The sequence below is a fragment of the Ornithodoros turicata genome, chromosome 2 (genome assembly GCF_037126465.1).
Source record: "Ornithodoros turicata isolate Travis chromosome 2, ASM3712646v1, whole genome shotgun sequence".
NCBI classification, from domain to species: domain Eukaryota; kingdom Metazoa; phylum Arthropoda; class Arachnida; order Ixodida; family Argasidae; genus Ornithodoros; species Ornithodoros turicata.
The window spans coordinates 6882963-6910638 of NC_088202.1; the positions used below are offsets into that span (position 1 = coordinate 6882963).

A 27676-nucleotide genomic window follows, 5' to 3' on the forward strand; every position below is an offset into this window, starting at 1 on the left:
GGTCTGACGTGCTCACAGGAGCAGTGTCCCTGGTCATATGGTCATAGTGACCTACTGCTGTCATACTGTATCCATCGCCCATGTCTCGGAAGCGCAAATGAACAGCGCTGACTGGCGGAATGAAGAAGCGGATATGCGTCAGATTCAAAGAGCCACAGTGCGCCCACCAGGACCTCGCAGACTTTTTAAAAATATATATATATATATATATTATATTCTTTTAAAATGCTGCGTTATTTCTATTGCCTTACCAGCTTACGTACAGTTGTACTTTTTAAAGCTTACGCAAAGGGTATGGTACGACTCGTATAACAAGCGATGTTCGCGTTATGACCAGAATCTGCGGGAACAGCCGCGGTCATATTACCGAGTTTCGACCGTATTGGCTGTCTGGCAGCTGTATAGTTTTATAAACGTTTTTACCACATCAGGTCAGACTTCATGTTGTGTATCTGTCCCTTCGTATTCCCTATGTCTCGGGGTTTTACATTATGCATAAACTTCACCAGCACTCTCGCTTCTTAGCCATCTTTTCAGGTTTTGTGTCGCGTTGCCAATATCAGCATAATCATTTAATATTTATCTCGTCACAATTTTCACGACAGTTTTGGCGCACTATAGCCTTAGTTGATTGTGCGCCATAAAACCTCAATCAATTTAAGTCTCCCATATTTCAGACGATGTGCAACGCTAGTTACATCTTCTCCGGTCGGATGTCTGTTTCTCAAAACGTTCTTCGGTGAAAGTATTCCCCTCTTATGCTTTATCATTTGAACCCCGCTTTTCGGTACACCTGACTCCGCATGACTCCACATGAAAGTTATGATTTCTGTCTTTGTTGCTGTTGCGCACAAAAAGGAAAGCATTGCTTTTCGAACGATTGCTGCTTTGGGACACCCACCAAAAAGAAATAGAAAGAACGAGTGAGTGCTTTATAACTAAAAACTAAAGTGAGTTTTGCGGAAAGCCTTTCCGAAGCACGTTTGAGTAGCATGCGGGAAAATGGCGTGCGTGGGACGCCTGCAATGGAAAATGTGGATGGTTTCGGTTAAATGGAACCGACATGTGACGCCGCAGTGCTTTCCTCCATTTCACAGTTGACGATCACAGCGCCCGTGCTATCAAAGCGAAAAAAAAAAAAAAAAGACTGCGAGAAAAGTGGAAATCCTCCTCCTCAGCAAAGTGTGAACTACGTGAGCCTTAACCATAAAAAAAGGGAGGCAGCGCAAGGACCGGAACCGCGTAGCACTACCACTATGCGGGTACAACATACCGCTACACGTACAAAATACAGCTATACAAAATATTCTAAAACGATGACTGCAATCCCCGGTGCTTGCAGGAATTTTCAGACGGAAACCCATCGTGCTCAAGTACAGTTGTGCGGAGTTGGACAGCTCATGCGTAGAAGCAAACGCCTACGGGAGACAAATGACGGATCATTGTTCTATTTATTCTCCATTTTCGGGGCGCGTGTTTGCGTAGGAAGGGAAAGGGTATGTAACAGACGGAAAACTCATGAGGCGAATACCCTTTCGTGCTCTCAACACGTCGAACGAGATGGCTGAAGCGGGAAAACGCTAGCTCAAGGGAAATGCCTGGAATTGCGTGCACGTGCGCCGACGCGAGAGAATGCCAGATGTGTCCGTGGTATTCGCAGCACGTACGCCAATTGCTATTCATTGGGATCGCCTCCATTGGGATGAGACGATAATGGAGGGGCGTTCTTCAGCTGCCGCGGATTTCGCAGCAACGTAATTTATCTGCAGGTGTCTAAACTGCACGTTTATTTCTTTTCAGGAACAGATATGAACGAAGTAACACAAAAAATAAAAAAGAAACTAGGGCAGAAAACACTGCGCAGATTGTCGTTGAAATGCGGTGGAATCATCGCGGGCAAGTTCCGTCCGCACGGTTTTCGTCTCCGCAATGATCCAAAAAATGGTATCGCATTTCAACGACAGTTTCAGCGCAGTCTTTTCCGCCGTATTTTTGTTACGCGGACATACGACACCGCTTTCTAGCATGCATTTTTGTTCACTGATCCAAAAAACGTTGTGGCTCTTCTTTAACGCCTATGGATCATCGGGGACGTGCATGAAGACCCCATGGTTGGTTCCGTGGGTGCTTCTCCGGGGACTTCTTGTGTGGATGTCACGGACCATCCCATTGCAAGTGGTATCGATGATGCCGTTACATTTCTTTTGGAATCCTGCGCCGGCAACGTGCCGGACTTCTAGGTCACGTGTTACTTTCCCCTTCTATTGCCAAACCCTGAGTTGTCCCACTGCTGCTACAGAATCGGTTGTCCTGTTTCTCTTTCCAGTGTCAATAACCTTACCCTTTCCCTATGTGATTGTCAGGCAATGTATTTTCGTCCCTCAGATCTCGCTTGACTTCGACTGGAAGGTCAGCTTAGCTTCTCTACTTGCCAATAATGATAATTCGTGGCTTTATTTTGGGAGACAACTATGATCGTGAGCGAAGCCATATGTAGTGATCGGTCCGCGAATTGATTTTGCCCACCTGAGGGCTCTTTAACGTGGTCCGAAATATCATCACACGGCACGCGCAAGACTAAGCAATATATATGCTTAAATGTCTAAGCAACATGTACCCTGCCACCAGGATTCCAAGCTGGACAAGTACCTCCCCCGACAGCTGTTTGTGCTCGCGTGGCATCTGTCATCCCACGCGGCGGTTGGAACACGTGACCTCCGAGCAGCGGCCAATGGTAGCACCGCCTAGGATAAGCGGTTCCCAAGCTTTGCTACCCTGCGATCAGAATTGTAAGATTCTAATTGATATCGCGACCCCCCCCCCCCCCCTCACCCGATTTCGCGATGCCACAAGCTTATCGGTTTCAGTGCATCAACAGCACTACGCAAAACAGACGCTGAAATTTAATTTGATAGTTGCTATCGTCACATGTGCTAAGACGGGATAGAAACCATCGCAGACAGAAAAGTAAGCTCTTGGCAAAACTCTAAATCCGGCACCCGATATTTACCGTTTGAAAGAGGACCCGCACCTGTGCCAAGCGGTACAGCTAAGGTACAGTCCTCAAGCAGCGGGTACAACCACCACGAAATCCAAGCGGCACAAGGGCTCAGACACCCAACCGTGCAGCTTAGGTACCATTTAAGCGCGGTGTACAAGCTGTTCCTCATGTGTACCGCGTGTTTCGGGCGCATCAGCACGAACGCCTCCTCACGATCTCCATGCGCTGCAAATAGAGGGTGGGTGCAGATAAAGTAGCCCCACATTTATGCACGTATGGCGTTCCCTGCTTACCGCTGGAAACTTCCGGTGGCGCGGGATGATGCATTTATTCGGTGAAAACGAACAAAAATATCGCAGTAACCAAACGCCACGTAACAAAAAAGTTATCCATGCAAACTTTGCTCTCCGTGCATCCCGATTTTCCTATGCAGAAGTCAATATGGCGGTCACGGCACAGTTGCGTCTAGCTACCGCTAGGCATACGGGAGCTGGTTTTGTTTCTGCGTGAGTGGCACCCCCCGCGGTAGTGCGATGCAACTGTGCCATACTGCCATGTCCCATTGGAAATACAGGGAGCGAAGTTCGCGTTGCTAAAGATTTTATTGCGCAGAGTTTGGTTACCACGATTGTTTTTTCTCGATTTGCACGCATAGATGCACCTCGTGCGCCGCCGGAATTTCGTACGGTATGCAGGGAAAACGCTATGTGCGAAAATGTGGGGCTACTTCATCTACACCCACCCTGTATATTTCGCGGGAATTCGAGCACCAGTCAATAAATTCCCTTATGCAGCGGTGCCGTAATGGCTCCGCACGTCATTCTATCAAAAATTTGCGATAAGTGGAACCCGTGAACGTGAGGGATCGCACGTTTGGGAAGAAAGCGTTTCTTCCCCGCTGGCAAATCAGTTTGTTTCGAAACGTCGGGGAACTAAGACGAGCCTGCTCGGTCTTTGCAGAAACTCGCTCGTCGCTTTCAAGATTGGAGTGGTTTGAGGTGCGTATTATATCTCTAGAGTAGTTCTGATCACCGGCAGGCTGGACACAACGACTGAGGGATAGAGACAACGAACTCTGCCCTTAATGCACGACCGTTGATGCGTGACTTAGAGAAGCCTAGGTTACACTTTATACCTGGATTACGCAAGCAAGTCAGCATGTTTCTTAGGAAAGCTTATTCGGTTGTTGGATTTTTTTAAACATTGTATTGTCTCCAAGGTTACGACCAGGCGATGTCGTAAATGGGTCAGTCAATCATCTTCTGTGGTTGGTATTACGTTCTGCGGAAGAAACGGAAGTTGGGGAAGAACAGGAATCCAAAGGTGTGATAAAGATATATGGCCACACAGCGGCCACAGTGGTGAAGGAGAGATGCAGTGGTCAATGTTCACCCATACGTTGTGCCCGTATGTTGGACGTTTGTGCATCATGACAATGCACGCTCGCAATGGACAAGCTCTCTTGAAAGGTGTGTAATTTTCCAATAAAAATATATGATTGTGATAATCACCGTGCAGCGTGGGTTCTTGCGTCTGTTAATATATCGTACAGGAGGGGAACCACCCCGACGAGTAGGCATAAATCGCCGCGCGTTATGCGTTGCATGCACCGCATGTGAAGGCGCGTGTACCTCATAAATTTAAGAGGTAAAATTTTTTTAAATGTACTCGTACCTCTTGGCCAAGCGGTACTTAACCGTTACATACGCGTTACCTGCTTTAGAGTACAGGGATGACTGTTCCTCTTGACTAAAGTGAGCTTGCTTTGTAGGCATTGCGTTCCTCTAACCACGGTACCACGAGCTTTTTCTGAGACGCAAAGTGTGGGCAAAGCACGGTCTATGGACGTATCTTCTTTATAGTTTCTGAGCCGATTCGCGACCCACAGTTATTATTATCATTATTTATTGGTCCATCAAGGGGCCTTTAGGCCATTACATGAGGGAGTGAGCAACACACTGGCACTGTACATCAAACAATGAACAATGAACAGTTTGGGAAGCACTGGCTTATGTGGTTACATATCCCGCCTCACCGAAACTGCGTGTAATTCTTTCAGAAATGTTACCGCATTTAAAACAAAACAAAGAGAAACACAGCGTGAACATTGTACCTTGAAGGTCCAATACACTCGTAATTCGGGAACGAAGTTGTGCTGCTTTACTCGGCCATCGACCTGGTCTTTCGACGACTTGTTCTTGACAAAGGTTGTGAATTCGATCAGTTATCGTCTGAAAGCGAAAGTGCACTTCTGGCAATGGAACAATAGGCCTATGTGTTTGCTAACAATGAGCAGCGTCAAGTACCATCTCTTCCTTTGTCCTCTACAGCCGAAAAAAGAAATAAGGAATGGAAGAAAGGTCACTTAACGGTCGATACTTCCATGTCGGCTCTCAAAGGCTGCCTTCCCAAAGAAAAACAGCCACGTTTTATGCTTGTCAAAGAACTTCAGAGACAATTCATCGACCTGTTCGCACTGACGCGGACTTTCCTGTCTGAATTTTAACGTGAATTGTGGCTTGCTGCCGCACGGGCTTCTACTCTGGTCTAGTCTAGTAAATAGTTTTGTCAAAGTATGAATCACCTCGTTTTTTATTGTATCTCCAGCATGTATTACCTCATTTACTTCCAATACAGAGTCCATAATTGAGGCTGTTATCGTCAGGAGCTTCACCTGTGATCTCGACATATGCCTTAAGGAAAAACAAAGAACCTGCATCAAAGTATAGTATACGGTGCAACACTAGTTTTGGGAAGCGTTTTATAAAGTAGATAAATACATTTTCTTGTCAAGTATAGTAAATGGCGGTATCGATATCTTCCAGGTAATTAAGGTTAATTATAATTAAAAACTCCATTAGTCAAAATTAATTATGGATGCGGTCCAGGATATTATAGTGTGATCAGAGGGCGAACCATTTAACCTGGAATACATGCTCATGAATTGTAATTAACAAGCAGAGTAAGCCAGTGGTTACCAAACTTCACCGCCCAGCGTCCCATAAAAATATAGCCGATCCCTTCGCGACCCCTCTCCCCAGTTTCCCTCGTCGTGACGCCGGACGACTTTCGGTCTCATTGCATGAACGCTAGCCAAAAAGATATACTGATATTTTATTAGAGCTACATTCAGAGCGAGTTTTCTGGGCCAAAAGGTCTTGCACGACTACATGCTTCGTTCACCGACAACGCACACGAAACGGTTTCGTTTTTGGCTTCCGCTCTTACGCTTGGTTCCCACTCTTGCGTTATAATCCGTTACGGATGCGGCGCGGCGCGTGTGTCATGGCAACGAAGCACAGCGAACCGAAAAGTACACGCACCGAAAGAGTTGAGCTCGACCGAACTCCATGCGGTACGGGTTACGGTTACCTCCGGCTATGCAGCTGATCAATGAGCGAAGGCGCACCGCGCATGGGCCTAGCATCACTGCTGCGCTGTCGCCGTTGCTTTTCCAACATGGCTGCCTCCGTTGAAAGCATGTTGGCGAAAGAAGAAACTCTCATTGCTCCTATGCCGCAGATACGCTTCAATACAACTCAAAAGGTGCATTCTTTTCGCTTGCACCTCCTGCACCAGATCTGAACTGGGTTATTTGCGTGCTGCACTTTCCTGTTGAAAAGAAAGGAAATACTAATAAAGTTCATTTCAGCTAGAAAGTGCAGCTGCCGAAAACCCGTCTTGCGTGGAGTCCAAGGTAGTGCAGTCCAGTGCAAGTGAAAAGAATGCGCTTAAAGTTTCGCCGACTGTTGCTCGTTCATGCCTGTCTGTGGAATGAAGGCATGGTGGAGTGGAGGCGTGACTAGTCAAACACAAGCGTTTTGTTAATCAAAAACGCATGTGTCTGCAAAGCGTGTCGTAAGACGACCGCCTCCGCACTGTATCCGAACCGAAACCCTAACGGAAAGAAGCTGCAGTGTGAGCAGGCCTCAGCCAGGCATAATTCGAGAAGACGCCGCTGCGTGGTGCACCGTGAAGGAGTGGCGTCCGTGTACGCCGCGATAGACGTAGACTCTGTACTTTGCAGCCTTTACTGGCAGTGAGCGGACCTGACGTCATAGATTTTGGTCCTCGTGCACTAATGAAAGCGGGCGTGAAAGCGAGGCTGTGTGACGCATCGAAAACGTCGCGTACCCCGCATGCAAGCGCATTTATGAGAAACCTTCGGGTATGCTGGCACAGGCTTCCTGGTAACGCATAATAGCGGGCACGGCTTGGCATTTGCCAAAGTTTGTGGGCCGCTTCGCAACCCCCCCCCCCCCCCCCCCCCCCCCGTGGGCGTTGCGACCGACAGTTTGGGAACCGCTGGAATAAGCATTTCACAATTTCATAAAACTATTTTTTTTTATCCACAATGATTACTCAGAGCAAGTTTCTGACGTTAAAGAGCTTAGGTCGGATATTGCGCCATATCCCGGTCTTGACATCACAGCTATGACAACTCAGTTCATCAATAACTGGGGACAATATCACTTTATGGAATTTTGTTCCAATGAGACGACCATAACTGACACTTTAGATAGTGACTAAGCTTGCCGACAGTCACAATGAAAACTACTCGCTGCGTGAGTGAGACCACAGGGAAAGAAATATGAGCGGGGTTGAGAAAAATAAGTACGTTGGAGGGAGGGAGAACAGGAGAGGATGAAAAGAGAAATGCATCAGCAGAGAAGGCATTCCTTCGTCAGGAAGCACAAAAGCATACTTCTACGGTTTGTTCCAATAAGACTGCTGTTACTTGGAAACAGGGGAACTACCAATAGTAGCACCAGAAGTAGCACGCCGGAGTTGAACTTGTAAACTTGTGTGGGGGAATTTGCCTGAACTTGTTCGGTTAAATAATGGGGAGGTTGAATCCCAAATAGCGACCCAATAGCAGCATGCAACATTCTCGCAAACCACACGCAAGGATGCAGATGGAAGAACTGGCATCTTTTTTTTTGCTAAGTTGTCTCGCGACGTAAACCCCAATTATTATTAGAACTGGCTTTTCTGTGGTCACGCTTTTCTTTTCGCTCGGAATCTGACCAGTAGTTTTCTGTTTAGGGAGGCCTGTCCACAATCTGTTCCCGCTGTAAGCGGCAGTGAAAGTGCTTGTCCCATTGACACCTCTTGGATCAACAGCGTCTTGAGTTTTAACTCTCACGTAGCAGCACGGGTTTCGCGATATCTGGCACAAGCCGACGCCAGGTAATCTACTTTTGAACCGGTCTTTGGCTTTCTGTAAGGTATTAAAATTTACCTACACCATATCGTGACACTTTGCGTTCTGTGCAGTCTTGTAACCGTTACCACAGTCATGAACGTGTTGCCGGTACCCGCTCTATAAGTAAAAGGCAGCGAAATGCCGTCATCAAGACAAGACTTCTACATTAACGCATTACTCCTAAAAGAGTTGCCGATACTTTTACTGCCATTAGAAATATTGTTATAATTTATATTGCATTGGAGCATGCTTGTTATATCCTAGCGTTGTGTCTTCGTTGTGTTTCTATGTGGCATTGCAGTGCTAGCATGTAGTAGTAGCACGTGAACTTTAGGGCGGGAACCCATATATGGTGTTGGGGAAGAGACAGAGACAGCCGGAGGAACCAACAGTAGCTAGGTTTACTCTGGGCTGTCTCGTCCCAAACTAAACAGCTCGCTGGCCTAAGGCTTGGCGCGAAAATTCAACCGGTGGTCTTCCTCGTCGTCTGCTACATCGCCCAAAAACGAAGGATAGTCCACGAACCACGCAGTCAATGAACCGCAGGAATGTTTGAGCCGCATTGCGCAATCCGAAAAGCATGCGCGGGAACTCAAACAGACCAAAAGGGGTGGTGATGGTGGCTTTCTTCACGTCCTCTGCTGCGACCGGTATCTGATGGTAGGCCTTCATCAGGTCAAACTTGCTGTGGAGGGTAGTGGCGTGCAAGTTAACCGTGAAATCCTGAAGGCGAGGCAGTGGGTAGCGGTCCGGAACGGTGATAAGATTAAGGGCACGGTAATCGCCGCATGGGTGCCAGTCACCAGTCTTCTTTGGGATCATGTGCATCGGCGATGACCAGTCACTTGAGGATGGCTGGGCCACACCGATAGCGATCATATGGTCGAACTCCGCGCGCGCACTCTTCAACTTCTCCGGGGCCAGGCGACGAGGCCGCGCGAAAATGGGGGCGCCGGAGGTCTCTATGTAATGAACCACGCCGTGACTGACGGGCTTCGACAAATCAGGTGCTTGTGTAAGGGTGGGAAATTCACGTAGGATGGCAGCGTACGGTGACAGTAAGGCAGAAAGTGCCGTGAGCGTCGGAGACGGAACGTCACTACCGGAGAAAGCTCGGACAGACAGGCTCGTGGACGAGTCTACGAGGCGATTGCGCGCTATACGTCGACCGTCAAGCCGAAGTGTTGAAGGAAGTCCGCCCCCAAGTTCGCTCTGTCGACGGCCGCTTCGAGGAAGAACCATGGGAAATATTTCGGCACAGCCCAAGGTTCACCGTAAGGGACACCTGGCGGTCGACCGGGATGCCGGTGTCGTTCACGGCAGTGAGATGGAAAATGGGCTTGCTTCGCCTGTCAAGAGCGTTTGCGGGCAGCACACTGACATCGGCGCCGGTATCGATGAGAAACCTTGCCCCTGACGTGTGGTCAGTGACGAAGTACAGACGGCTGCTGGAGGCGTCGGAGACGGCCGCAGCCGTTAGCGATCCCCGGAAAAGTTTCCCTACATCTTCGGGTGTTGGAGCCGAAACGGCGATGGTTGTAGCAAGGGCCAGCTTCTTGGACGGGGGAAGGAAGTCGTGGAGAGCGCCGACGGCTGCCAGACCGGAATCAACGTCGGTCAGAGCTCCGGCGGCGCTACCGAATGGGGGCAGAGTGAATCGCCGAGGCCATCAGGGCGGATAGGCGGGTGAAGTCCTCACGCTGCGCAACTGGATCGAGTGCGCTGGCGAACTGTGGCGGTGCAGCACCCGGGTGTGACGTCGAAGCTGGGGTAGTACGCGAGGGAGCTTCGGCGGTGCTGGGTGCTGCGTTGGAAACGGCGGCGATGTGCAGTGTGGACACCTCCATTATCTTGTTAGCGTGCGCCGCCAACTGGGGAGGCTGCAAGTCGGAGGCAGTGGCCAGTATCATCTGGACGTTGCTTGAAGGCGCTGGAGGAAAAGCTCCTTTAAGAGAGCCTGGTCGAACGTCGGCGCGCGCTCACCGAGTAAGGATTGCATATCGCGCAGAAGCCGACTTGGTCTGCGGTTAGGAGTTGATGGATCCTTTTGCGCTCGGACGCAGTTGTTCGGTCGAGGATGGCCGCCTTCAAAACGTCGTACGAAGCAACAGCTTGCGGAGCGGCAAGGACGTTAGCCAACTGGGCGGCGACGTCTGGCGGAAACACGCACACGACGTGGCGGAACTTCGTCAGCTGAGCAGAAAAACTAACACTCAACTTGCAGTAACCAGACAGTGGGGTTCTGCGGCCAGAAGGGAGGCAACCGTGGCGGTGTCATTGCCAGCTCCTGCGGCAGCACTCTGCAGAGAACTGGCCATGACTGGGCATCGTCCGGGTCACCAGTGTTGGGGAAGAGACAGAGACAGCTGGAGGAATCAACAGTAGACGTACTCTGGACTGTCTCGCCCCAAACTAAACAGAAAAGAACAACGGCTCGCTGGCAGAAGGTTTGGCGCGAGAATTCAACCGGTGGTCTTCATCGTCGTCCGCTACAATGGTAATGACATATGATCGAGGGGACTAACTTGGAGTCTAGTGGGCGATGAGGATTACCGAATGTAGAGAGAATAGTGGGAAATTCATAAGAGCGTCGACTGTGGAAAGGAAGACTGCGGAAATCAAGTGATGTTTTTGTCGAACTTGTCATAGGAAGAGGTGTCCTACTTCTGAGAAAGGGAGGTGTCCGATGTAGCGAATAGACAACTTGCAAAAGTTGTAGCACCTTCTGTTGTGCCCACTACGAGAGCCTCAAGAAATCATGGCAAATACGTTGTTTCGCTCCGTCCCTCCCCCCATAGCAAGTGTGCAGCATAAAGTACACCACTACTTACAGCACAACCTACTGCATACTGTATCAGTGGATAAATTTGCGGGCTCCATAACTCGCCAATTTGTGAGGAGTCAGCATCAGGCAATTATTCCCGTAACCTTAAATTCGCGGTACCGCGATGCGTCAACTCTTCATCAGGTGTCTTAGGGGCCCTCCACCTTGAACTTGCAGGAAGGAGTTGACAAAAGGTATCACAACTGGGACATTAACCCTTTGCATTTCTCTTCTTTTTGAGCCCTTCTGCGTGAGACGGCTGCGATTAGGGGGTCCTTACTCGGCTGGTATATGGGTCACTGCAGAATTGCCCTGTCTCCCGCCATTCTTGTCACCGCATCGAAAAGGTACGATTGGTACTTTATAGTGATGGTGCAACTTTTACAAAGGCTGATTTCCCTGGCAGCCTGCTTAAACACATACATGCTTACTGGATGATCCATGCTTAGAAGGAACTGGAGTCACGGGACAGCGACATCCGCGCAGGATTCGTGAAGGCCGAACGACTTAACTATTGAAGGGAAGGACTTAACTACATAGGCTGAACGCCAAAGAAGAAATGAGCACTTTATGAGGCAATACAGTGTAATAGCTTAAGAAACCGCGTATATACGTTGCCTTAGCGTCCTGGGGTCGAGTTTCATGCATATTTCGTTCGCGTATTTTTCTTTTCGATCTTCTTTCTTTCTCTTTCTAATCGATCTATTCGATCGAATCGAAATCTTTCGAAAACGACATGTTTTTTCTGAATAACAATATTTTATTCCAGATATCCGCAAATGCCAAACTGAAATTGCCTCACCCGCCGCAACATTAGTAGCGCAAACTTTTCCATCCACTTACTGTTGACCGATTGACTAGGTTTCCCTGTTGTGAAATGGCGCAACTACAATCGGGGACTGCTCATCGAGTTATCAATAGGTATAGCTACCAGGTAGTTAAGAGACCAAATGAATGACATTATGTTTGCTCATGCTTTCGCAGCAGCCCACGCCTCCAGGAAGAATAGACAGCCTTCTGAGTGCTGCTGGCATACTGCACCAAAGTTTAAGTCCCCCTGGCATTAGGTTAGGTCCGGCTTGGTCACTGTTGTTGTCTAGCTACTGCTTCCATTCTTCCAGCCACAGGAAGGATTCTCTTACAAAACGTTTGACAATACGAAAAACAAAAACTACATATGATACGGGTTTACATAAGTTTCTCGGGAATGTGAGTTCCTAAGGAAGAGTCGGCTCGTGTGAGATCACCTCCATGTTGAAGCACTCAGAAAGAAAAATGTAATGTAACTTTTCCCTAAGTAAATCAACCGCATTTATCGTCACAAAGCTAGTCAGCAACGAGCATTAATAAGCACGGTCATAAACACTGGCTCCCGACTCATTATTATTTATTCATTATGTGTCGCTCATATACATACAATGTAACGTATTTAATGTGCGAAAATAAGTAGGTCGCATTCGACAACCTGTGTAAGCGAAGGTAATTCTATCTTGCCAGAAATGCAGCAGAACCTGCTAGAACCCGCGACACAAACACCATCAAGCAATATTTGCGTCAGGTTTCTAGCGCAATGACTATTGGAATATCTGGTTGCGGTCCCGATATATTTTTGTATTAAATAAACAGCATTTAAGAAACAGTATGGAAAGTTCTATCGACACGCTCACTGTAGATTTGCAACTGAACACAGTAACGCATTTTACACCTTTTTTAAGCGCATGCCTGTCCCATCACGCACTCCTCTTTTTACACAATGAAATGTGGGCGTTTTCTGTAACACCCTTTAATTAGGTGTATTCATCATGAAACACGCTCATAATGGGTGTTTACAAGCCGAAACACCCTTAAAAGAGGAGCATTCTGTTGAAAACACATTTTAGGATGGAGTGTTTTCTGGCAAATACTCCCTCTCAAATACCTCCCGCGGCAGCATGCCGATCCACCCAGTCCGACGTTCTTGGTTCTATCACAAGCAACGACACGTGCTTGCGGTGTGTCTGGACATGGCGCGTTAAAGCCGCGGCTCCAACGTCCAAACTAATCCGCAGCGCAATCCATCACAGGCACCCCTCGTTGGCTCGGCAACACCACGGTAACAGCGTAAGTGCCGCTTGCCTATATTGGCGTTCCGGATGGATCATATCCAGAAACACAATTTGTTGGGGCACGTTCGTTAAGTGTAGTGGGGCGGAAAACGTCTGTAACGGTGCCTGGAATGCGTCTTTGCAATTAACACGTACGCCTGCAACTAGTCAAAGATACCAACTAAATTACTGACACCCCTCCCTGTCAAATATTGTGGTTTCAGTTCAGGGTATTTTCTATAATGCGATTACTAGCTGTGTGGAGTCCTGAAACCTGTGTAATTTCTTCTTTCACGAATTCTAGCACCATTTTCAACACTATATGTCCAGTTCAGATGCGGTGTAGAAATGGTGTGCAGGGCAACATATAAAAGGACGAGACAGACACAGCACTGAAGTAACAAACCCATACTTTATTTTTCCACTTCACCCACATATATCTGTTCTTCCCCCTCTCCCTTCCTTCTCTCCACCTCTCGTTAATGGGATGCTTCTCTTCGTGTATACGAGGGGAGATGCGAAGAGCAGATATAGGTGGATGAAGTCGGAAAATAGAGGGTTTGGTTTGTTACTTCAGTGCTGTGTCTGTCTCGTCCTTTTATGTGTCGCCCTGCTCCGGGGGTTTTATCGGTCACGCAAAAAAGCCGATTTTTAACCCTCTTCGCATTAGCTTCGGAGCCCACATTACGAAGTACGTTGTCCATACGTGTCTGTGTTTCGCAACTGCAAGTATGTGTTTGTCACATCTCATTCCGTCCATTGTGCTTTGGGGTAGTGAGCCGCACATCATGCGACGAATTTACCTATTCATCATCTGCTGTCTTTTTTTTTTTTCGCAAATGTGAGCTAAAAAGAACAGAGGATAACACAAATTAGGTTCCTAAACATTCGATGGCGCTTAGCTTATGAGAGTTGATGAAATTGAAGAAGACTTGTCACATCAGTCTGCCTGATTAACGTGCAACTGAAACGAATAATATGAAAAATCTTGCTCCAGCTTTATTCCGCTCTCTCTTTCTCTCTCTCTCTCTATGTTCCACATTATCCCATACTATGAAAAGTAGCGGTAGCGGAGAAAGATGCTGCTGTTGCTTGTATTTGTAGCGGAAATACCTTTTCCGTTACCAATTTCAAATGCAGCGGTGGCGGTGACTGTGTCTTCTGAAAGAGCTCACCGTTGTTGGCCTCACAGAGGTGGGCAACCTCGCGACTCCGCTTCTGTGACTTTTCGAGAGCCCGTTGTTGCGCGTTTAATTGCGAGCAGATGAACAGTGCACAGCTCATGTCTTCTTTGATATCACGTGGTATCCTTCTGATGTCGCACGCATACAGAAGGTTGGTCTCACTTATGCTTGTGCACCTAGGTCCTGCACGTGCTAGTTTATACGTGCCTCACTGCAACTCAATTCAAATTAAAATCGCCGCACCGGCTGTGCTGTCTGGGGTTTTCCCTCAGTTTTCCGGCAGACTTTCCAGGCAAATGTCGGCGCAGTTCCCCCTCAAGTCGGCCCAGGACGCATACTAACCCACCCCGCCCCCACTCCTTCCTGCTGTCCTCTCCCCATCTGTCCACGCCTGTACGTCGCTCATAGCCGCAGTTGCTTCGCGGCGCTAACACGGGAAAAAAATTCCAATTAAAATTAGCCGACATCAAGAATGCGTCCCACAGACCATATCGCGATCCTCTATTATTTTGGGATGTCCGACGGATCAGTTAGCTGACTCTGGACGTTTCTCGCATTCCCGTAATTCCAGGCAAAATTGATCTGGATGCCCGAAGGCCGCAGAGATCGAAGAATTCCTTCTCTTTGCCGGACGAGATAGTTGCTTCACTGATCCGTATAAAATAGTTGTATATTGAACGAGAGGTATTATGAAGATTTAAATGCTGCATGAAAAACATAATTCAGACAAGGCGCTAAAGTTTTTTGATATGGCGTCATCCATATAGTAGTATTGTGATCCAGTACAGCTCAATTAATTTGTAATGTTGTTTTCCATTAGAATGATTCATAAGGACTGGGCATTGAAATATATATTTCCAGTAAAAGCAATCTTTTTCGAAAGCTGTATGTTCGATTTTACTGCTCTTGCAGTACTGTGGGACGAAACAGAAAGGACCCGAAGAAAGATGCCGAATAGCGAGCTGGAGTTGAACGTAATCAATGTTTGAATCACCTGACTATCCAAATGGGCAGATACATCAAAGAAGAGAGCTCTTAGAAGTGGGTACAGAGAGACCCAGGACGTTTTAGAGCACGACAGTTTGATGCACGGGTATCTTGGAGCAAGCGTCTTAAAGTGCAGGAAGAGTTCGGCGTTCTTTCTTTTGAGCGAAATATGTGTGGAAGGATCTCTGGAGCTGTGCAGCTGGGTCACAACGTTTAGCTTCCTTATGGAACTGACGTGAAAGCAATAAGAGGAGAAAAAAACGGTAGCATATCAGATCGGCGGTCAGAGATTCCATTCCCGCCAGCGACACTTTCCCTCATATAATGTGATTGGGGAAAAGTATTGTTTTATACGTGACAAATGAATGTTATTTCCGCATGTAGACTTTGGATAAACACCCGTAAAGCATAAGCTGCATAGAAAGAACATTGTCTATTACACGCTTGCACTTCCGTGAAATTCTAGTATATACGTTGTATTCCAAATGCTGTATTCCACATTTGAACGCTGTCATAACTTGGGTACGGTCATAAGGTTCATAAAATCGCACTCGTCTACTGATACAGGGTGTTCTTTTATTGGACACATGTTTCTGATGAAAGTATATTAGAGCTTTGCAATTTTCGTTTTGGCAGGTATATGACCACGCGGACATCCCGTAGGACAATGTATGCGACCACTGGACGACGAATTTGCTAAAATTCATTCACTGACTTATTATGAGGTTGAAGGGACTAAATAACGAGACACCCAGCGACATACTAGATATAATGAAGGACCCAATTCGAGATGGCGGAATCGAAGCCAGTCGTTATTCAAATCAATTTTTTTTTCAGAAACCGTTTCGATGAGCTCTCTCCAGGTGGCGCGGTTGGCGCGCCGACATTGAACGCCTTCAATTTGCGTCTCCGCTTGTTAGGTACGTTCGATTAGGCCTGCACTGCCTGAACCAGTTCCGGCGGTGCTGTACACGCCCGTTCGTTTCGCCAGTGCAGCCGAGCGCCCCCTGCACCGTCTCGTTCGTTTCAAACCAGTGCACGCCAAGTGTAGCCCTAGTGTAAGAAAACTCTGCACTCCCGCAGGGGTCAGTTCAACGGTAGTGCAGAGCAATGGCGGCAATGGCAGCACACGACACAAGACAAATAATATTCTCGAACCAAATTCTCGAACGTATCCCGAGAGAGCCGGAAGAGACGTTTGAATTCGAAGTCGAAATAACGATTCACTATAGTTTCGGTGTACATTGGTACACAGTTCCTGTCACTTCGCAGAAGATTCAACCCTATCACGGTTATCAGGTCGTCGAATTCTTCGTCCTCGCTGTCAGAATCCACAAGTTCCATGGCTTTTGCACAATTGATGAACAGTTCATTGTGTTCGAAATCAAAAAGCAACAATGCTCATGTGATCGAAATGTCACACGCTTTCTTACAATCCGTAGCGGTGTTAAGACTCGCGGAGAGCAGAAGGGCTGCACTAGCGCTGCACTTCAATATTCGTTTCGCGGCGGCAATAGTGTTGCACCGTTGAACTGGAACTGGCCTAGTGCTGCGCTAGTTCAGAACTGGCCCTGCACCGCCCGGAACTGGTTCAGGGAATGTAAGTCTAATCGAACTGACCTTTTGCTGCAACGCAGGTTTTTCGTGGTGCGTTTCGTAGTTCTATGACTCGCACGCGTACATGAAATGTCGAGAGGGGAAGTTAGAGCTGGGAAGACATACTCAGTCGTAGGCTACAGCAACTACGAGGCGTAATCAAAGCGTGAAAGTACATAGACTGCTGCACATAGACTGCCCGTGCCTTGTGCAGTTTTCGATGAATAAAAGAAAGATCTGTGCCAACGGTGGATCCGAAACCATCAGAGAAATGATTGAAATCCTGTAAAGTTGGCTCGGGTAAGCTATTCGCCGTTTGTGGCTTGTTCTAGCTGGTAACACCTTCCTGTATCTTCTTAGGTATGCTCGCTTCATTTTCCTGATAACCGGCCCACGAAAGCAAATCCGTACCTGACACATCGTTTGTCAACCCCAGTATGTAATCTACCTAGTCATTTATTTCGTTAACATTATCTGTACATTGCCACTCTTATTGATTTTGGTCTCACAAAACCAGCCATATTTCTAGCTCACTCGTTATTTTTATAAAATGCATTATTCTTTCTGCATGCATTATTCATTCACTATTCTACCTTTCATGTGAAAACAACATAACGTCAAAAACAAAATAAAATTTCAGAGACCATCCCACGGCTGCAGCAGAGGAAGGCATGCTAGCAGCATCAGAATACACAAATTGTTCCGTGATGAAGGAGACGGAAGAGAAAGGTGTGTGAGAGAAGGAAGTATTTGCTGTCCACAGTTACAGCAAAATAACTCCAACCCTTGTCTGTGATCGCTTTGTGCAGACAGCCTGTAGTTTTTATGGAAGCCTACCAGGAGGATAATTCTCATACTTTACTGGACTTACAAAAAGAGTATTTGAGGAATATATGTCAGAGACCGCAATGCAATGACCGCAGCAAACGTTTCTTTTAACAAAATTTATTTTCCTTTCATTTATCAACAAAATATCTTACGTTTTCGTGTTCTCTCGGGATGTGAGTATACCTCAGCTGGGTACAACACTTGAAAAACCATTGTGCCCTCAAAATTTTCTGGCCTGAAAGGAGATTTATGCAACCGATTCGTAAGTACTGTTTGCGAGATCATCCTTAAAATGTCATTTTCGCCTGCCCTTGTGGTCGTAAATCTCTGCGGCCATCATCTGGGACACATTTTTTGCGGTCGATGAGTTCCACACACATTTTTTGTCCTGCCGCACACGGGCAAGATACATGTTGCACTTTTCTGTCATGAAAGGCAACAGTGACTTTGTATGAACTTGAGACAGTCTGTGTTCACCTAACACTGGCAGACAACAGATGTTTCCACACATTTGCGGAGCACAACTCCAATGTGGCCAGAGTCGAGGAGGTCGGTTGCCTCAGCCCTGTAGTTTTCCCTGTGTAGTTGCCCTGTAGTGTTCTGCTGGTCGGCCATCAATGTCTGTGTTCTTCATCGTGTACTTGTACACCACTGAAAAAAATCCGAAATAAACAAGTGCAGTTTTGTAGTAGTTGTATTGTTACGTATTCCCATGGTATAGTTTCAGTGCGAAATGTATTTGTTAAACAACATACGCAGAAGAAGCACTGTACATAGTGGGAAACTATATGGCATTGCACTGATAAACATCCCATGGGCCTCTGATTTTGAACTTGCAGCAACGTTTTTTCTGGTTGTTGTAAGAGCTGGTTCGAGTAAAAGTATGTTTAGTTCACTTACGTGATCCCGGTATCTTGAGCCATCGTCGTGTGTCATCCACCCATTCCGTGTCAGCACTAACAGCAGTGTGTGCCGTACGTACGTGATGATGAAAGAAGACGAGGATTTGCAAATATTCCAAATGTAATGAAGCGAGAACGAAGCTTGCGAGTGTGCCTGCGATCACGAGCTGGAGATCCGGCAGCGAGCTTGCTGAAGGCCGGCAATGGCGGAAGGTCACGTGACCTCAATATGGCGACGCCCAAAGATTTATGGACAAAACGGTCTATAGGATTTATCTGCAGGGGGGCGCCACTGTTGCTAGAAGATTTGCCGCCATAATGCAAGTCCGTAGGTTGACTGTGCATGCCTTCGCCCACTTCGCGTTCACAGATACATTTGGTGAGTTAGTGTATTGTATGAATACTACTTGTACCACATTCCCAATTATTTCCACGTTTCCAACGTTAACAGTCCTCTGGAACGCGGCGGCTGGAACCAAACTACGGGGGTACATCATGGCGGCGATTTGGCCTTTTCGAAGCTAGTGCCCTCTGGAGGGATAAGCTGTATTAGACGTTCTGAGAACCGAACGTACCTTGCGATATAAATTCCCCAATTTTGCTACGCATACGAGGCGAAACCAGAACTCCCGCAATTGAAATATGACGTCCAAAAAGCCAGACAGCGGCGGGAATCGCGTCTTTTGAATGTCGATCGAGTGTGCTAACCAATTATTCTATGCTGGCATCTGCTATCCGACAACTTACCAATGGACCTCATTCAACTACATGGGAGACGAAGTCACTTTCTTCACGTGTCTGCGACGACTACCATATTTCAATTGTTCATGTTCTCAGGCAGCTTGAGTGTTCGTCTGTTTGTGTTTCAGCCACAGAACGGTTGCTTAGCAGAGCTTCTCTAGTGGAGGGACGACACGACCTTGGACTTATCTGGGCCGGAGAGCGTTCTTTTCTTCTCCAATCAACTCCATCGCTCCAAAGCACGTGGCCCTCTGACGTGGATTTTGTCGTGTTCGGCTGATATCGGCAGATAAACGATCGCCCCTGGCAACTGTGGGATATTGCGCAACACAGTGTAACACACTGATCTCGATTGTAAAAGGCTGGATCGCGGATAGGGAGCGCGAGCGTGAAGAAACCGGCCGCCATCTTACTGTACCCACAACAGCCGCCGCAGCGATCATGGCAACTTCTTGCAATTACGGTCGTACCAACCGTACTGGCAAGGTTACAGGGCCTAAATTTATACAGGTGAGTCACTCTTCATCGAGGAATAAATAGGCGTCCATTCTGTATATTTAGTTGACCATTATGAAGTGTTTTTTTGCCGTAAACGAGCACTGGATGCAGGTTGCTTGATCGCTCTTCCGACATTCAATCGAGCACATTTGCATTTTACCCGGCGGCAAGTACAGTTTGAGTGCATAATATGCTTGAAAGAACACGTTACACTACACAGGTAGTGTTGTCATCAATATATGTGCAAGCACTCTAGCGCTTTTTTGCATGCATTGCTAGCATGGTACACGGTGTTCTCTGCGGAAGCAAGTGCCACATTCATTTCTTTGAATTACCTTCGCGCACAAGTTCGGTATTACGTCATAATGAGACCACGATTGTCACCTTTTTTCATGTATTGGTATTGTTTTGTGCCTTGGTTTGATTTGTGACAAAGAATCCTACGTAACGGTGGTGTGGCGCGACTTGAATAACGCCTTTGTGTCTGAGCTGTATCGTCAGCTTGTTACGATAGTAATAATTTGTAGCCTGTCGTGCTATTTGGAGCAGTTTTTAAGGCAAAAGTGGTCTCTCATACAGGTTTCGTCATGAGGGCTACCCAGTGAATAATCTGTGCAGTGTGATACGGCTGGGTGTACAGGTAAGTATCACGTTCCTCATCCACTGGTTTCTACTTTACGGGAAGGAATAACCTCAGTGCACGCACTGTGGTTAGCCTCTCTCAGTTTTGCATATTTTCTTACATGTTCACATCAGAAACACACCTTTAGGCTCGTTCACCCAGCAATATAATAATTAGAGATTATAATTCTTTTTAGAAGAGTTCCCCATATTCTTTTTAGAATAGTTCTTAATCTTTTTAATTTTTAGAAGATACAGGGATTGTAAACCATGTTTTAAACTGATGTTTTAACATTTGTCCAATGCATTTATTAAGCACCATATATTAATTTTTAACTGGTTGCACCTGAACCAATGTTCTGATGTATTATTTCCTTTGTTGTCGATGCACCATAAAAATTGGAATAATCATCATCAATGCAGGTTACTTCACAGCTGCCTCGACATACTCAAGAAATGGATGCAGAACCTGCGTAATGCCCACAAACTTTGACTACCGCAGCACCCCCAGATAGTAAAGGCATATGTGTCACATGGGATTTTTAAAGGCATTCACAGTATATAATACCTTGTATGAACTGTTGTAGATCTAAGCAGCCTCTACAGTACACTCTCAGAAATTAAAACTTGTCAGGGAACTGTGATAATTGTTTCAGTTAATAAGCATGCACATATACGCTATAAGAAGAAAATTATTTATTGTGAATGCACTTCTCTGGCTACTCATGTTGTTTACATCTACTGTTGATCACATTCATTTATCACATGTTATATTCCTATATATTATTATTATATTATCACATATTCGATCACATTAAATTTAAAATTTAGCATATATAAGAAAATATCAGGAGGGAAGTTGCTATTCATTGCTCATTCCAACCTAAAATTGAGAGAGCGTACCTGACCATTGTTATTCCTAAAATATATATTGCCATTGTAGCAAGGTCACAAAACAATAAATGTAGTCTTTTGCGACCTCCCTGCACGTTCATTGTATCCTGAAACGCATTAGTGCAAGAAATAAATCTTGAACTTGAATAAACTTGACATAAAATGTTGAATAATATAATGAATGATATAAAATATTGAACAAACTTGAACTCATATATTCTGCATAATGTAAAAACCCCAAGACTAGGGGACACGAAGGGACAGACACAACACGAAGTCTCAAACACAGCTGAAAATTTTACTTCACAAAACAAGAAATATATACAAACAGAAGGGAAGGGAACACTATTTGAGAACAAAATAGGAGGTCATTTCGGGGGAACGAGCAGTTTGTTCAAGGCCGGACCGAGGATTGCGGAAGGTTTGCTGACACAGTTTCCACAAGAAGTTATGAAAAGGGTCTCTCTCAAAACTTTCAAAAGTCTTCTGTGAGGGTCCACTTCGGATGCCTTTACAATTGTTTCATCCCATAGAGGGAAGCAATCTGAGCATTCTTCCAAATGTTTTGCAATTTCAGAGTTTGAAGCTTTATTTTTTACTTTTAAAGAATGCTCTCTCAAACGATCATTTAAGCAACGTTTTGTCTGGCCAATATAACAGAAACCACAAGCTAAGGGGATCTGGTAAACAACGTTTGAAGAACAGGGGACAAATTTATTCCAGTGATTCTTGCAAAAAACTTCAGGTTTGGCGGAAGGCGGTCAAGACGGAAGTTCTTGAAAACGATGTTGATTTGAAACTTCTTCGCAATGGTTAACAAGTTGTGAGACACTTTGTGAAAGAAGGGTAAAACCACCCGTTTGGGGACAGAGGGCTTAGTTTCAGGTGAACCAGGAAGCAAGGTGTTTAACAAAACATCTAAAGCACCAAGTAACATGTGATGGGGGTAACTAGCATCATTCAAACGGAAAAGCTGACTTTCCACAGAGGGGACTCTCAAACTCTGAAATTGCAAAACATTTGGAAGAATGCTCAGATTGCTTCCCTCTATGGGATGAAACAATTGTAAAGGCATCCGAAGTGGACCCTCACAGAAGACTTTTGAGAGAGACCCTTTTCATAACTTCTTGTGGAAACTGTGTCAGCAAACCTTCAGTAATCCCCGGTCCGGCCTTGAACAAACTGCTCGTTCCCCCGAAATGACCTCCTATTTTGTTCTCAAATAGTGTTCCCTTCCCTTCTGTTTGTATATATTTCTTGTTTTGTGAAGTAAAATTTTCAGCTGTGTTTGAGACTTCGTGTTCCCTAGTCTCGGGGTTTTTACATTATGCATCATCTTCACTAGCTCGCTTGCTTCCTAGCCATTTTTTCATTGTCGTATATTCTCTTTACTCATTATCAGTGATCTTCATTACAAAAGCATATCGTGTTAGACTTTTTTGTTTGCGTTTCACAGACAGGGTGCACGAGAGCCAAAATGACAAAATCACAACTGCTTCAAGCTCCAAATAGTCCTGTTGCAATTTGAAGACCATACGTGGAGCTGCATTTTTTGGAACATGCTCCACATAACAAGCATGACAAAGTCAGCACTGGATAGCAGGACCCCGTCCCCAAGCAGCTTTTCTCACACTGCAGTTGTATTCAACAAAAGCATGTGAGTGCTGGAGAAGGACATTGAGTTTGGCACAACCGCGCCTGCAAACAATCAGAACAAATAAAGGAAGAAACAAACAAACAAACATAGAAGGGCTGTACTTCAAAAAGGGATAAGTCCTGTGTCTCAAGGAGGTGTTACCACTTTCAAAGTAACTTAATTGATTAACATCACTACCTGATTAACTGTCCTAACGAGTGTGATCTAATTGCGTGAAGTAATTATTTGGGCTGCTTCGGTGTGTCCATATTTGCGAGGCAAAGCACTGCTGTCGTTTACTAAAAGACTCTTTCTAAGGCGATGCTTGATATAAATCATACTAAACGCATACACGGCTAAAACAACGGCTGTGATTCTGCAGAACGACCTCTTTCTGCCATGCGAGTATATCTTTTCCCGGACCGTTCTTTATGGAACAATTTTTGTCCAGAACGCAGTACGGGATATTATATACATGGTTGTTGTTAACCTCAAGTCGTTTCTTATTGAAATATTGGCTGGGAAATGTGCTGTAGTACAATCCCCAGCGCTGCACTGCAGTGACGGTCTAGTTTCGGAATGCAAAACATAACGTAATTAAGAATCGAACGGCAGGACACCTGTGAAACACTGTTAGGATACATCAGTATACTGGCACCTTACAAAATTGTGTGATGACAAACAACGACCAATGCTTGCAGCGCAATAAATACTCACAATCTCTGTTGCCTCCCATTGTTTTCTATGGGCGCACACAGCACTTTAGGGCCCACCAACATGGCGGCCCGAAGGCACGCCTCTCCCCCACGAGCCCCTCTCCCATGCGCGATCCAGCCTTTACAATCGAGATCAGTGGTGTAACACGCTCTCAACGCGTCAGTCGCGCACAGACTCCCGTAATGGAAACTATGCTCCTATGTACTCTGATGTAATATCAATTAAACAGTTGGAAAATACAACAAATGGCGACGAGGATGGGATGTCTCACACCGATGGGATCTCTCACATCGATGGGCGACTGATCGCATGTGTCTTATGACGTAGAATCATCGATCTGCCAACTGTGAGTACAGGAATTGGCTACTAAAATGAGTGCACCCCTTGTCGGAAGACTTGATGCCTTCAATGAGAACGTCGAGAGCTGGACCTCGTACGTTGAACGTGTAGAGGAGTATTTTGTCCTCAACAATCTTCAAGAAGACAAGAAAGTGGCAGCGCTTATAACCAGCATGAGAGCGAAAACATATAACACTCTCCGCAAATTGACATGCCCAAAGAAGCCTTCGGAGTTAAAGTTCAACGAGATCAAAAAGTACCTCACGGACTATTTCTCTCCGACGCCGTTGGAAATGTCAGAGCGGCATCATTTCTACAATCGTGTTCAAGGACAGTCCGAATCAGCAAGTGAGTTTTTGGCTGAGTTACGTAAACTCTCCGAACATTGCAATTTTGGCACATTCCTTGATGAAGCCCTCAGAGACAAATTTGTCGGTGGCCTGCGAAGCACCTCTGTTCAACAGCGCATGCTCACCATGAAGGATTTGACCTTGACAAAGGCGCTTCAAGAAGCGGTGTCATGTGAGCTCGCAGCCAAAGGTGTGGAGGAACTACATACCAAAAGAGAAAGCATAAACGGAGCCGCGTCTAGTGTTTCGAAAGTTCGAGACGAGGAAAAGAAGTGCTTCCGCAAGTGCTTCCGCAAAAGAATGCAAGGTAGCCTTCCAAAAAGCTAAAGAAATTATTGCGTCTGACACAGTCCTTGTCCACTACAATCCGCAGCTACCACTCAGTCTCGCTTGTGATGCCGGACCACATGGTCTCGGCGTAGTTCTTTCTCACGAAATGCCCGATGGGACGGAAAGGCTAATCGCATTTTCCTCGAGAACCCTTAAAACGGCAGAAAAGAACTACTCACAAATTGACAAAGAAGCCCTATCCATTGTCTGGGGGGGTACAGAAGTTCTACGCTTATTTATATGGCCGACATTTCAGACTTATAACGGACCATCAACCGTTGACGCAGATCTTCTCGCCAATGAAGGGTATACCTGCAATGCAAGCAGCACGTCTCCAACGCTATGCTCTCTTTCTCTCCGGCATGGACTACGACATAGTGTATAAGAGGTCAGAACACAACGGCAATGCCGACAGTTTGTCACGCTTACCTCTACCGAACGTTCCACCGGAGGGCCCAGATGAAGCAACTTCCTGTTACTCATTCACAACTGCGAGACGCAATCCGACGAGATGTTATCCTGTGCAAGATATATTGGAATGTCATGAATGGCTGGGACACTTCTAACTCGGATTAAGATCTTGTGCCTTACATCCGACGCAAAGATGAACTATCTGTGCAACAAGGAGTTCTAACATGGGGCACTCGCACCGTCATACCCGCGAAACTCGTACAGTCAATTCTTCACGAGCTTCACCGTCGTCACATGGGAATCGTTAAAATGAAAGCTCTGGCACGATCCTACGTATGGTGGCCAAACATCGATCGTGACGTCGAAGCTGTTGCAAAGAATTGCGAAGGTTGTCTGAAAAACCAAAATGAGCCACCTAAGGCTCCATATCATCCGTGGGAAATTCCTAACGGACCATGGAAACGAGTCCATTTGGACTTCGCCGGGCCATTCCAAGATAAAATGTTCCTAGTAGTTGTGGACGCCTTCTCCAAATGGCCTGAAGTAATCGTCATGAGCTCTACTACTGCTTCTCACACTGGAACGCGTCCATCTGCAATGTCGTCATGTCAATACCCGTCATCAGGCTTGGCCCCGACAAACCCATTTGTGTGCATTAACATTGCCCCCCCCCCACCCGTCGTTGTTTCCTTTATACTCTACTGCAATACAGCTGCACACTTTACCGCCCACACATAGTCCACGTTTCCCACATTGTTTCAACTTCCGTACAGCTCAATATTTTTGTCTGTAATTCGCTGATAACCCACAGCATGATAACTACAAAAAAGCCGCTGCGAAGTCAAGGCATTGACCTCAACATGTGTTCCTTTCATTTCGTGGGTTCATTGACACAGATAACTTTCTACGCCACTGTATTTCTAAAAGTGTAAGACAACATGATAATGGAGGAATACCCTGGTATACGGGATGAAGAAGACGATACCACACAAGTTCTCAAACCTCACCAGCTAGCCTACGCCTTCTCCATGTAAGGAACCATATTATTGATGGTATTGTCCTAAAGGAAATAAAGTCGTTACTATGCTATTTCCACCCCACGATGATCCCACGCGTGGCGGTAACTTTTCTATAGGTCAGTGCCCGGTAGCCATCCCTTCATTCCCGACAGAGTCCCCCACACGTTCTAATCAGGCTATTAGATGTGCCGACCCCGCAGTAATTAGTCCCCGTTCCTCCCTCGCTTTCACTAAGTGATGTCTTATCGACTGTCATGCGACGAAAGCCGATTACTGTTATTCGGAGCGACGCGGCCAATTTGGCCGGCATTTCGGACAAAGCCCGACATTTCAACGAAAATTCCTGGATCTCAAATAAACCATTCCGCTCTGATAAGCTTCGGTGCTTCGATCAATCGAATGACCTAGCGACTGCCCACGCATTCGCCTGATAAGGAAGGGTCAGATATCTGATCCATTGATTGTTTGGAAAAAGAAACATACAGATATGTGAATACGCGACAAATGTCGAAACAACAGATGGCATTCCACATGAAGCGATCTAATGTGGTTGTTGGACCACCACGGGTCTACTAGCTTATTGTTATTATACCTTTTTAGCGGTTTACACCGTAGAGGAACCATCGCTCGCAAGATATTGGCGCCGAATTTATTTATTTATTTTCAACACCCTCAGTGCCACAAGAGCAAAAGAGAGGGGAGGGGCTTGATACATAAATGGAACAAACATACAAACAGTTACCAAAAGGCGCACTGGGCACTCATAGAATGCAGAATGAACACACAGGGCAGGGTCACAGACAGTAAGCATGTAAGTGCACACTGGTGGAAAATTATTAAACATTGCAAAGGAACCACAGTCTGATGCCCCAAAATAAATAACAGTAGCAACAATTAACACATAATATATAACACATGATAGGAGATAGCACATAATGACGGGAAAACAGGAGAGCATGGGTGCGAAAATGGGTTTAGCACTTCTTATGTAGAAATTAACTCCGTGATGGAATCCCTAAAAGAGCGCAGATCCTGTATAGTAGCAATGCAGGGGTGTGATTGGACTTTGCAGTTTTGGAGCAGAAATCGGAGCAGAGAAAATGCCTGTTTGGAGCTGCAAAAAGCAGTTTTGGAGCTGCTCAAGAAACCAACAAAAGTGCAGTAAGATTAATGTTTCACGAAACGTTTATTAATTAACACATTTTTAAAGTGACGTACAACGTAGAAACTCTGCTGAAAACAACAAAGTTTTAGTAATGAAGTGCCTAGGAAGTTATAAGGTGACTATTTCTATTGCACAACGCCTTTGTGTTCCTTTCTATAGACTTGCCAGGGCTGCTACAAGCTTGGTTCTGCTTTGTCATAGGAGGTTCTCCCTGCTGTGTCTCCGAACGCTGTTGGTTTCGTACCGTTTGCAATGAAACCCTCGGCATGACATGACGTTCTTCTTGCATTTCCAATGTTATCCCTCAGATTTTGCTTCGCATTTTTCTTATTCGTACAAATTC

At 46.1% G+C, this 27676-nt stretch overlaps 1 protein-coding gene and 1 long non-coding RNA gene across 3 annotated transcripts in view; both read left to right on the plus strand.

The window, feature by feature from the left end:
- Positions 1-27676, plus strand: part of LOC135385165 (protein O-mannosyl-transferase Tmtc3-like) — a 246876-nt gene that overhangs the window by 58248 nt on the left and 160952 nt on the right. The window lies entirely within an intron of this gene.
- Positions 19969-21451, plus strand: LOC135383050 (uncharacterized). Its single transcript, XR_010419633.1, has 2 exons — positions 19969-20491; positions 20896-21451. It is a non-coding gene; the product is annotated as an uncharacterized LOC135383050 (long non-coding RNA).